Below are 13,416 nucleotides of genomic sequence, written 5' to 3'. Positions count from 1 at the left end.
AGCTACTGCTGAGTACCATCCCATCAGGTGATTGAGTTCTGGCCTCTGTATTACAAGAGTCAACTTGGAACATATTGGACCATACCGCTGCTCTTAAGACTGTTCCCACTCCACAGGCACATGCATACACACATACAAATACACACACACATACACACACACACACCAACACATACCAGATCATTACTCCCTGGGCTGTGCTCTTACCATGACTCCTCACCCCCAGCCTCAATGATGAAGCTGGAATGGCTCTAAATCAGGTTGGCTAGATCAGTGATAATTCCACTGAACAATATAAAAGGCAACCTGACACTCCAAATAACAAGCTTACCATGGACAAATAAAATTGACAAGTCAGACCAGCATGCTCATTTTCTGTGCTACATTTAAAGAAACACAATCTGTTCAAAAACCAGAGAAAGAGAGAGAAGTCAAACAGAGGTGGCAAAAAGATCTAATGGTTCAGGTGGTCACTGAAACCTGAGAGACCAAAAGGAAGAAAGCATTCCTGGTTCAGACAACATTCCAACTTTTGCTATCTCCCTGATACCCTGAAAAAAAAATAAAGGAGCAAAATTAATTCAGTGATTAATTGATTAATTAAAATAGTGATATCTTCATGATGTCATTTGCCTTACAGAGTGAATATGCTAAAAGAAAAGTGTGCTAAGGGGAGAAATCAGCAATTCAGCAGAGGAAACAGGACAAGCAAGCATGGTCCAGCATGGTCGGATGAACAGGAGGAGACTGTTTTGTCTATGTCTCCCTCTTATTTATTTGACCAAGATCCCTCTTGGGATATTCAAGGGGGTGGGGACTTCCTTCTCCCTTTCCTCGTGTAGCATCTTTTCTTGGCTTTTCCTGGGATTTGGATTCTGCTGGATTTTGGACAAACACAGAGTATGCACTCTGGTCCCATTTCTGGTCTTTGCACAACACCCAAAGGCCAGTTCAGACCTCACTGTTCAAAATTGTGCACCCACCTGTGTCCTCTGGCTCTAAATGATCATCTCCATAAGATTCACACCTGAACTCTAGTACCATAACTCCACCATAATTATGCAAACACCAAAGGAGCAGGGCCTTCACCAACATTGTTCACTGTAGATTTCAAAATGAGATGTGAGCATATGCACGCTCACAGGGAAACAGATTTGAGAAAATGAGAAGTTCTGACCTAAAAGGATGGGCAGCAGCATCGAAGCCAGTTATGTAGAGTGGTTTCACACAACCGTGTTAGACAAAACTGAATGGAGCATTGAAATGAACTAAGATGTGATGTGGATAGTAGTAATTAAACAATGTTAACGTGGATTGATAATTAGTTTAGCAATAATCTTGGCATAAGGGAATATAGCATAGAAAGTCCCTAGGACTCTCTAGCCTGAGCAGATGCTCTGCTCATATTTGTTGAAGGAATCAGGAACTAGGTTTCAGTGCACAGGGACATTTCATATATGACAAGGTTGTGTTTCAATTTACTGGGTAAAGGTTGTTCCATACAAGTTAGCACATATGCTATCCATCTGAAAGAGAATAAATTGGTTCCTAGACTTGTACATTGAAAACAATTCAGAGGGATTACAGACCTCTATGTAAATGAGAACAGTTCATTCAAGTGAAGGTGAAAAATATGTATACAAGATACAGGTGAACAAAACCCTTATAATTAAGGCAGGAAAATCAGAAGTAAGGAGAGAGACATACTTAACTATATAAAATTTTAAAATTTTTGTGAACAATATATACAACCAAAAGTCCTTGAATAATAATGCTACTAGCTGCAGAATAGGCATAGAGTTTATGGATGTATAATAATCATAGGCATCTAACAATGAACCTGGTGGTCAAATACATAAATATTTGCTCAAATTTAGTAATGACTTAAGAAAACAGCAAGAAATCTCTTGCACACCCATCAGCCTGTGAGACAATATAAAGATCTCTCTTGGTGATTGGACTGGAATTTTTAAACAGTTAGGAGATGAAGTTTCTCTAATATTTCTGACAGAAACATGAACTGTTACAATGTTGGGAAGACAACCTGAAGGCAGATATAAATATTAAAATACATATATATTTTTTAATTTTGAATACGTTCTTTTATTTCCTTAATCTCTCCACAGTCTTTTTATTTAAATAATAAATTTATTTTTTATTGGTGTTCAATTTGCCAACATACAGAATAACACCCAGTGCTCATCCTGTCAAGTGCCCCCCTCAGTGCCTGTCACCCATTCACCCCCACCCCCTGCCCTCCTCCCCTTCCACCACCCCTAGTTCGTTTCCCAGAGTTAGGAGTCTTTATGTTCTGTATCCCTTTCTGATATTTCCTACCCATTTCTTCTCCCTTCCCTTCTATTCCCTTTCACTATTATTTATATTCCCCAATGAATGAGAACATATAATGTTTGTCCTTCTCCGATTGACTCCACAGTCTTTTTTTTAATAATAATTTATTTTTTATTGGTGTTCAATTTGCCAACATACAGAATAACACCCAGTGCTCATCCCGGCAAGTGCCCCCCTCAGTGCCTGTCACCCTTTCACCTCCACCCCCCTCCCACCTCCCCTTCCACCACCCCTAGTTCGTTTCCCAGAGTTAGGAGTTTTTATGTTCTGTCTCCCTTTCTGATATTTCCTACCCACTTCTTACTCAAGAATTCTTAATCTCAGTGTTACTGACCTTCTGGTTCAGTCCATTCTCATGGTGGTGTGTGTGTTGGGCTTTGTAGGGTGTTTAGAGCATCCCTGGCATTCCTGACACCTCCCATGTGACCTCCAAACTGCTCACGGTCCCCCTGGGGAACAGTATCTCCTCCAGTGGACAACCAGATTTTTAACATAACAATCTCAAAATATTTTGGTAGAATTGTTTTTTAATTTTTAAAATTTATTTATGATAGTCACAGAGAGAGAGAGAGAGAGAGAGAGAGAGAGAGGCAGGCAGAGACACAGGCAGAGGGAGAAGCAGGCTCCATGCACTAGGAGCCCGACGTGGGACTCGATCCCGGGTCTCCAGGATCGCGCCCTGGGTCAAAGGCAGGCGCTAAACCGCTGCACCACCCAGGGATCCCGGTAGAATTGTTTTAACAGCAAAGTACTGATAAAGAAAACACTTTCAATGTGTGCATGGCACAGCCACAATCTGAAATATTATGCAGAATCTGAAATAAAAAATAAGCACTACTCTAGTTGACTAGAGGCAAGTCCATGAGGTATTACTGAGTAAGAAGAAATATTAAACACAGGTAGAAAACAAGACTGCCCCAGAACTTAAAGAACATTCATGATGAGCACAGGATACTACTCACCCATTTGTATGGTGTGTGAATATGTATGTATGCATCATCTAGGAACTGAAGTTTTAAAAGACACTAAGAATGTAAGAAAGAAAAGATGTCAGGAGGAACAAAATCAGGTCAAGTATAGTGGTTTCAAAATAACAATGTACCATATCTCCAAACAAAATTATATGAGGATCTAAAACTAATGTATATAAAAACATAAAATAATAATTGAGTGCTATCAAGGTGAGTTGCTAATTACAGATTAAATATCCAAAGACTTGGAATAAAAGAATATGAGAAGATGAACTTTACAGCTGAGGAGGCAGTAATATCTATGTGAAAATATTTTTCTCACATAAGATATGTGGATTGAAATATGCTCATGGAAGGTAAAGGTGATCTTCAGTCAAATGTACAGAAGAAATGATGGTCAAAGATGATGCAACTTTTAGAAATATATTTCATCACAAAGAGACCAAAGGACCCATAGGGAATGATAGAGATGTGAAAGAAGTGGGAAATATGTATAGAGGTGATTTATTAGCACTCAATGTACAAAATATCATTTATTTTCTATTTTGTTTATTGCAAGGATTGGCAGGTGAAGTATTACTGTGACAGTCAATTTTTCAGTAAGAATAATAAAATAAAAAAAGCAATGTAGAGAAAACCATATAACTGAGTGACAGATTTGAGCCCATACTTCTAATAAAGACAATTCTCTACATATACGTGTACAAACACAATAGAACTCAATGCATACAGCAAAGTTGGTAAAATAAAAACAAAACCCCCCTCCAATTCCTTTTTGAAAGAATTCAATAAAAAATGGGAATAAAACCCCCCTGACCATACTATACAAATGCAAAAACCTAGTAGAGACAATGCACAATACAGAAAATAAATGTCCACTTCTCTGTTTAACATAATCAATGAATCTATTAAGTAGCTCATCAGGCAAGCAAATGAGCATAGAGATCTCTAGGTTCTGAGCTAGGCTGGTGGCTATCAGCTGACCTCAGGTCAATACACCTGGCTTGGATTGTCTCCTACACTTTCCTATGGGACCTGCTGGGCTCTGGGACTCACCTGTAAGGGAACTCTGAGGGAGTCTCGTGTAGCAGTCTGAATTCCTCCTGGGTGGGGACGATGGTGACTAAACTCAGTACCCACACAAGACAGCAGAAAAGAGGCTGGCACTCGTCTCCCAGCCAAGCTTAGGACTCCAGAGGCAACAACCAGGTCCCATCCAGCCCACGGTGGCACAGGCAGGGGGATGCCGCATAGGGGATATTTAGAGCTTTCTCTGTCTATTCATGAGACACATTTCCCTCCTACTCCTCCAACCTCTAAGCACATGATTTACTTGTGAGACACTGGTCTGGACACAAAGGAAAATTTTCCTGGAGATTGTGTTTTCCCCACAGACCAGGTTATAACCAAGTGAATCCAGAGTTAATTGCTCCTTCCTCAGAACTCAGCTGCTGCCAGAGTTCAGACCTCTTGGCACCTTATCTCAACCCTGATTTCAACTTTTCCCCAATGTGTAGGACTGAGCAATCGTCTGGATTAGATCCCTTGGGTCTCCAAAATGTTGACTTGTGGTGGAGACACAGTCCTGCCATCTAAAGAAAAATCACTGGTTTCCTTTTCAACAAGAAGGAGAACTAAGTTCCTTTGATATGAACCTCGAGCAAGACATACTTCAACTTTATAACACATTTAACAACTAAGAATTTCAAACTTATAAATTAAGACCTGTCATTTAGTCCCTTGTTGTGAAGCGTTTGTTAATTACAAGAAATACATGTAAGGTCACATGAGAGGCTTAGTCAGTTGAGCATCCAACTCTTGGTTTCAGCTCAGGTCATTGAGTCTGCTCTGGGATCAAGCCCCTGTTGGTCCCAAGGCTCAGTGTTGTCTGTTTGTCTCTCTCCCTTCTCCCTCTGCTTCTCACACACATGCACTTTTTCTCACTCACATAAATAAATAAAATATTAAAAAAGAAAAAAGTATATTTAGATTTTTTGCATTATATTATGAGCTTAGAACAAATAGATTCTTCCCTGTGGACTCCTGAATCAACCAAGCCTTGCAAACATCTTCATTTTAGCCCAATGAGGACTACTTCAGACTTCTGACCTATAGAATTCTAAGAGCATAAACTTACTGTAAAACACTAATGTACGGGATGAGCACTGGGTGTTATTCTGTATGTTGGTAAATAGAATACTAATAAAAAATAAAGTTATTAAAAAAACACTAATGTAGTCATTTTACATTAGTATTAAGACTTGAATACAAACATTTATCCAATAAACTTTTGTTGAGGAACCTGAGATTAAGCTTCTCCATTCATTCACTGAGGTTTCCCTGGGAAAAGCATTTGTTTATTAATCTCACCTTTAAGTAGAAGCAGAAATTTAAGATTAATTTGGAGATATTCATCCTCTTTAGCTGGTTGAGAACTTCTCAGTGAATAAATGCAAATGTGCCTCAGATTTTGATGTCTTTGAGGCATTAAGATTGGAAAACTAGTTCATCATTTAAATGTATGTATATCATTTACTTTAAATTTTGTGTCTGTGGGACCACATTCTGTTAATTTCATGATAATACAAATATTTATTCTTTTTATATCTACACTCTTCAACTTTCTCTCAAGTTTTCTTTCAATATATAAGAAGAGATTATAAATGACTCTGTGTTTAAAATGAAAAAACACACAAGAAAGGAGAACCAGGGGCACCTGTGTGGCTCAGTTGGCTGAACATCTGACTCTTGATTTGGTTCAGGTCATGATCGCAGGGTTGTTCAATGGAACCCTGCATCAGATTCCACCCTCTCCCTCTCTCCCTCTCTCTTCACTCTCTTTCTCAAAAAACCCAAATGAATCTTTAAAAAAAAAAAAGCAGGACTAGACTTATCAACATAGAGAACAAACTTATGCTTGCTAGAAGGGAGGTGGGGGTAGGCATAATGGGTTGAAGGGAGTGGTAGTTACAAGCTTCCAGTTATGTAACGAATGAGTCATGCATAAAAGGCACATCGTAAATGGGAACCCTCTTGCACTGTTGGCGGGAATGTGAACTGGTGCAGCCACTCTGGAAAACTGTGTGGAGCTTCCTCAGAGTTAAAAATAGATCTGCCCTACTACCCAGCAATTGCACTGCTGCAGATTTACCCCGAAGATACAGATGCAGTGAAAGGGAAGGACACCTGCACTCCCATGTTTCAGCAGCAATGTCCACAATAGCCAAACTGCGGAAGGAGCCTCAGTGTCCATCAAAAGATGAATGGATAAAGACGTGGTCTATGTATACAATGGAATATTACTCAGCCATTAGAAATGACAAATACCCACCATTTGCTTCGACGTGGAGGGACCTGGAGGGTATTATGCTGAGTGAGGTAAGTCAATCAGAGGAGGACAAATATTATACAGTTTCATTCACATAGGGAATATAAAAATTAGTGAAGGGGATTAAAGGGGAAAGGAGTTACTGTGGCCAAGTCAATCAGAGAAGGACAAACATTATATGGTCTCATTCATTTGGGGAATATAAAAAATAGTGAAAGGGAATAAAAGGGAAAGGAGAAAAAAATGAGTGGGAAATATCAGAAAGAGAGACAGAACACGAGAGACTCCTAACTCTGGGAAACGAACTAGGGGTGGTAGAAAGGGAGGTGGGCGGGGGGTGGGGGTGACTGGGTGATGGGCACTGAGGGGGGCACTTGACGGGATGAGAACTGGGTGTTATTCTATATGTTGGCAAGTTGAACATCAATAAAAAATATATTTATTAGAAAAAGGGAGGGAAGGAGATTGGGCAGCCCGGGTGGCTCAGCAGTTTAGCTGGGGGTCTGATCCTAGAGACCCAGGATCTAGTCCCACATCCGGCTCCCTGCAGGGAGCCTGTTTCTCCTTCTGCCTGTGTCTCTGGCTCTCTCTCTCTCTCTCTCTCTCTCATGAATAAATAAATAAAATCTTTAAAAACAATAAAGGGGAAAGGAGAGAAAATGAATGAGAAATATCAGAGAGGGTGACAGAACATGAAAGACTCCTGACTCTGGGAAATGAACAAGGGATAGTGGAAGGGGAGGTGGGTGGGGGGAGGGGTGACTGGGTGAAGGGCACTGAGGGGGGTATGTGACAGGATGACACTGGGTGTTGTACTATATGTTGGCAATTGAACTCCAAAAAAAAAAAATACCAAAAAAGTAAAAAAAAAGGTACATCATATGAAATACTGTCAATGATGTTGTAATAGTGTTGTAGGGTGATGGAGAGTAGCTACACTTGTGGAGAGCACCCTAATATATAGAGAAATGAAACACTATGTTGTACACCTGAAACTAGTGTAACATTGTGTGCCAACTATACTCAAATAAGAAAATTATTTTTAAAAATGAGTCTGTTTTATGTCCATCTGTGTTTATTTGAAATAAAAATGTATACAAATAAATACACACATAGATATATTTGCACTCTTTTTTTAAATAATAAATTTATTTTTTATTGGTGTTCAATTTGCCAACATACAGAATAACACCCAGTGCTCATCCCATCAAGTGCCCCCCTCAGTGCCCGCCAACCAGTCACCCCCACCCCCCGCCTTCCTCCCCTTCCACCACCCCTAGTTCATTTTTCCCCCTGTAGAATAGAATATAAAAATACATGCAGAAACAGAGTTAACTGATCATATATTGGCTCAAGAGAGAAAAGTCCTGTGGCCACACACAGAACATCATGAATAAGCCTTAGAAACACAATGGAAAGACCCACAGCTGACTTTAGACCCACAAAGAGAAGAGAACAGCTCAAAACAACTTCTCAATATACAATATCACTTGGTAATAAAGGAATTATATTAAATCACTTTCTTTTAGGATGGCTTGTTATTGTTATGCAGCAATAGCCAACTGATTCAATAATCAAAGTGAACGGAAGCAAGGACAGAAGGAGTGGTTCAGTATTCACAAATCAACCAATGCGATATACCACATCAATAAAGGAAAGGATAAGAATTATTTGATCCTGGGACTTTCCAAGATGGCAGAGGACTAGGAGACCTTATTTCATCTGGCCCCAGGAATTCAGCTAGAACGTTATCAAATCATTCTGAACACCTGTGAACTCAACTGGAGATCTATGAAAAGAACTGCTGCAATTCTACAAATAGAAAAGCAACTGCTTTCTACTAAGTAGGAGGTGCAGAGAAGTGACTCTGAGGTGATATATCTCTGAAGATAAAACAAGGAGGAAGGAAGCCTCCTAGGTTGGCTACTGGAAAGTGATAGAGCAGTGGAGTGCAAAATGGGAAATTTTAGAACTCTGCTCCAGTGAGGGACTTCCCTGCCTGAAAGCTGCTTAGGTGGTAAAGCAGGGGCAGATTTCCAGGTGAGACAGTGTGGTCTCAGGATAATCCAGGAAGATCAGGGTGTCTGATTGCAGCAGAGTTCCCAGGTATCGGAGTGGGGAAGCCACTTGCTGCAATCAACAAGCCCAGGAGTGGGCTTCACCTCAGTGTTTCCATAAACCAGAAACTGAAGACCAATTAGGAATCCACTCTTTGATCAGGGGCCCAGCAAGTGGCAGAACCTTGGGCAGAAAACCCTCCATCCCCTGAGAGGAGCATCTTGGGTGCACACAGCAGGAGTCGGTAGGGTCTGGGGACTGGAAGTGGGGTTGGGTGCCTGAGATAGAAACGCTTGGTCCCAGGCTGGGTGAGCAAGAGTGTGGATGGAGAGCAGGGAAGCAGGAGTGATGGACTGCTTTTCCCTGAGGGTGCACTGAGGATGGGGCCCCAAGTTTTTAGCTCTGGGGCTGGAGATTGGGAGGCCCCTATTTTCACTCTCATCCTCTAAAGCTCTGTGAAAAGCCTTCGGGGAACAAAAGCCAAGTAGAGCAATCAGGAGCCCCTTCTTAGTGTGGCACCCTAGCAAGGGTGGTGTAATTCTGCCTGGGGCAAAGACACCTGAGAATCAGTGCAACAGGCCCTCCCCCAGAAGATCAACAAGAACATCCACTATTACGAAGCTTATTAATCACACAGGACTGCAAAACTCCAGTGATAGGGAAAAATAGTATATAGAATTCATGAGGTTTTTTTTTTTTTCAAGATTATTTAGACTTTCAATTTCAGTTATTTTCTCTTTCTTTTTCAACCATTTTCTTATTTTATCAACTCTTTTTAAACTCATCTTTAAACTTCATTTTTAGTTACATTCTATCTTCTCATTATATTTAATTTTATTTTGTATGTATGTTTATTTACAATTCTAGAATTTAATTTTTTCTAACAAACAGACCAGATTACACCCAGAATCTAGAATATAACTCTGTTCTATTCACCTGTCTGATTATATTCTCTCTGCCTCTCTCTCTTTTATGTTTTTTTAAATTTTCATCTTTACAGATACATTTATGCTTTCTTTTTTTAATAATAAATTTGTATTTTATGGGTGTTCAATTTGCCAACATACAGAATAACACCCAGTGCTCATCCCATCAAGTGCCCCCCTCAGTGCCTGGCACCCACTCAGCTCCACCCCCCCACCCTCCTCCCCTTCCACCACCCCTAGTTCATTTCCCAGAGTTAGCAGTCTTTATGTTCTGTATCCCTTTCTGATATTTCCTACCCATTTCTTCTCCCTTCCCTTCTATTCCCTTTCACTATTATTTATATTCCCCAAATGAATGAGAACATGTAATGTTTGTCCTTCTCTAATTGACTTACTTCACTCAGCATAATACCCTCCAGTTCCATCCACGTTGAAGCAAATGGTGGGTATTTGTCGTTTCTAATGGCTGAGTAATATTCCATTGTATATATAAACCACATCTTCTTTATCCATTCATCTTTCGATGGACACCGAGGCTCCTTCCACAGTTTGGCTATTGTGGACATTGCTGCTAGAAACATCGGGGTGCAGGTGTCCCAGCATTTCATTGCATCTGTATATTTGGGGTAAATCCCCAACAGTGAAATTGCTGGGTTGTAGGGCAGGTCTATTCTTAACTCTTTGAGGAGCCTTGCACACAGTTTTCCAGAGTGGCTGCACTAGTTCACATTCCCACCAACAGTGTAAGAGGGTTCCCTTTTATCTGCATCCTCTCCAACATTTGTTGTTTCCTGCCTTGTTAATTTTCCCCATTCTCACTGGTGTGAGGTGGTATCTCATTGTGGTTTTGATTTGTATTTCCCTGATGGCAAGTGATGCAGAGCATTTTCTCATGTGCATGTTTAGCCAGGGGAATTTTAAAAAAGAAAACCATAGCTGGGGGCATCACAATGCCAGATTTCAGGTTGTACTACAAAGCTGTGGTCATCAAGATAGTGTGGTACTGGCACAAAAACAGACACATAGATCAATGGAACAGAATATCAAATCCACAAGTGGACCCTCAACTTTATGGTCGACTAATATTCGATAAAGGAGGATAGACTATCCACTGGAAGAAAGACTGTCTCTTCAATAAATGGTGCTGGGAAAATTGGACATCTACATGCAGAAGAATAAAACTAGACCACTCTCTTGCACCATACACAAAGATAAACTCAAAATGGATGAAAGATCTAAATGTGAGACAAGATTCCATCCAAATCCTAGAGGAGAACACAGGCAACACCCTTTTTGAACTCGGCCACAGCAACTTCTTGCAAGATACATCCACGAAGGCAAAAGAAACAAAAGCAAAAATGAACTATTGGGACTTCATCAAGATAAGAAGCTTTTGCACAGCAAAGGATACAGTCAACAAAACTAAAAGACAACCTACAGAATGGGAGAAGATATTTGCAAATGACGTATCAGATAAAGGGCTAGTTTCCAAGATCTATAGAGAACTTATTCAACTCAACAACAAAGAAACAAACAATCCAATCATGAAATGGGCAAAAGACATGAACAGAAATTTCACAGAGGAAGACATTATATGCTTTCATTGTAATTTCATTTTTGCATGTATTTAAGTTTTTCTTTCTTTACACTTTTGGGATCTAGTTTTTTCTAGTAAACAGAGCAAATATATACCCAGGATATAGTGTATTGTTCTATTCTGTTCACCTCTCTGTTTATATTCTTTTTTTGTTTTTTAATTTTTGTTTACAGATAAATTCTGTCCATTTTATTTAATTATTTTTATGCATATGTAAGTTTTTCTTTCTCTACAATTTTGTAATCTAGTTTTCTAACAGAACAAAATACACATAGGATTCAGTGTATTGCTCTCTTGTAGCCACCTGTCTGATTACATTCTCTCTCTCTTTTAAAATTTTAATTAATTAAGTAATTAATTATTTTTGGTTTTGGCTCTCTTCCAGTTTCTTTAGTGTATATTTCTCTGGAGTCATTGTTGCCATCTAAGTGTTTTGTTCTCTTGTTCATCTATTCTTCTTTGGACAGAAGGGCAAAAAAGAAATACTTAACTCAAAAAAGAGAACAAGAGGCAGTACTGACTGCCAGGGATCTAGTCAGTATGGATATAAATAAGATGTCAGAACTAGAGTGCAGAATAATGATTGTAAAGATACTAGCTGGGTTTGAAAAAAGCCTAAAAAACACTAGAGAATCTCTTTCTATTGCACAGCTACTCTGGAAAACTATGTGGAGGTTCTTCAAAGAGTTAAAAATAAAGCTAGCCTATGACTCAGCAATTGCACTACTGGGGATTTACCCCAAAGATACAGATGCAATGAGAGCCAGGACACCTGCACCCCAATATTTATAGCAGCAACGTCTACAATAGCCAAACTGTGGAAGGAGCCTCAGTGTCCATCAAAAGATGAATGGATAAGAAGATGTGGTCTATACATGCAATAGAATATTATTCAGCCATAAGAAATGACGAATACCCACCATTTGCTTCAACGCAGATGGAATTGGAGGGTATTGTGCTGAGTAATAATAAGTAAGTCAATCAGAGAAGGACAATCATTATATGGTTTCACTCATACAGGGAATGTAAAAAATAAGGAAAGGTATTATAAGGGAAAGGAGAGAAAATGAGTGGGAAATATCAAAGAGGGTGACAAAACATGAGAGACTCCTAACTCTGGGAAACAAGGGGTAGTAGAAGGGGAGGTAGGTGAGGGAATGGGGTGACTGGGTGACGTGCATTGATGGGGACACTTGACGGGATGAGCACTGGGTGTTATAGTATATGTTGGCAAATCGAACTCCAATAAAAAAATGTACAAAAATAAATAAATAAATAAGCAAAAATAACGAAGAAGAAGAAAAGAAGCCTTGCAGCCTTAAACACCTAAAAAAGAGAGAGAGAGGAGAGAGAGAGAGAGAGAGAGAATCTATTTCTAGAAAAATAAAAGAACCAAAATCTAATCAAGGCAAAATAAAAAATTATTAATGAGATGCAAATAAAAATAGAGGCTCTAACTGCTAGGATAAATGAAGCAGAAGAGAAAATTAGTGATACAAGAGAAAAATGGAAAATAAAGATGCTGAGTAAAAGAGAGATAAACAACTACTGGATTATGAGGGGATAATTCAAGAGATAAGTGATGCCATAAAATGAAACAATATTAGAATAATTGGGATCTCAGAAGATGAGGAAAGAGAGATAGGGCCAGAATGTATATCAGAGAAAATCATAGCTGAGAACTTCCTTAATCTGGGGAAGGAAACAGGCATTCACATCCAGGAGGCACAGAAACCACCCCTCTAAAATCAATAAAAATAGATCTACACTTCCACATTTAATAGTGAAACTTCCAAATCTCAGAGACAAAGAACAAATCCTGAAAGCAGCTTGACAAGAGGTCGTTTTAAATTTTTTTTAATTTAAATTCAATTTGCTAACATATAACACTCAATGCTAATCCCATCAAGTGCCCTCCAAGACAAGAGGTCTTTAACTTACTAGGGTAGAAACATTAGACTGGCAGCAGACCTATCCACAGAGACCTGGAAGGCTAGACGGGACTGGCATGATATATTCAAGGTGCTAAATGAGAAAAATATGCATCCAAGATATTTTATCCAGTAAGGCTATCATTCAAAAAAAGATGGAGACAAAAAGCCTCCAGAACAAGCAGAAACTAAAAGAATTTGTGATTGCTAAACCAGCCTGCAAGAAATATTAAAGGGGGTCCTTTAAGCGAAG

This window comes from Canis aureus, chromosome 19 (genome assembly GCF_053574225.1).
Source record: "Canis aureus isolate CA01 chromosome 19, VMU_Caureus_v.1.0, whole genome shotgun sequence".
NCBI classification, from domain to species: domain Eukaryota; kingdom Metazoa; phylum Chordata; class Mammalia; order Carnivora; family Canidae; genus Canis; species Canis aureus.
The sequence above is the reverse complement of the archived record's forward strand: the minus strand, read 5'-3'. Positions refer to the sequence as shown.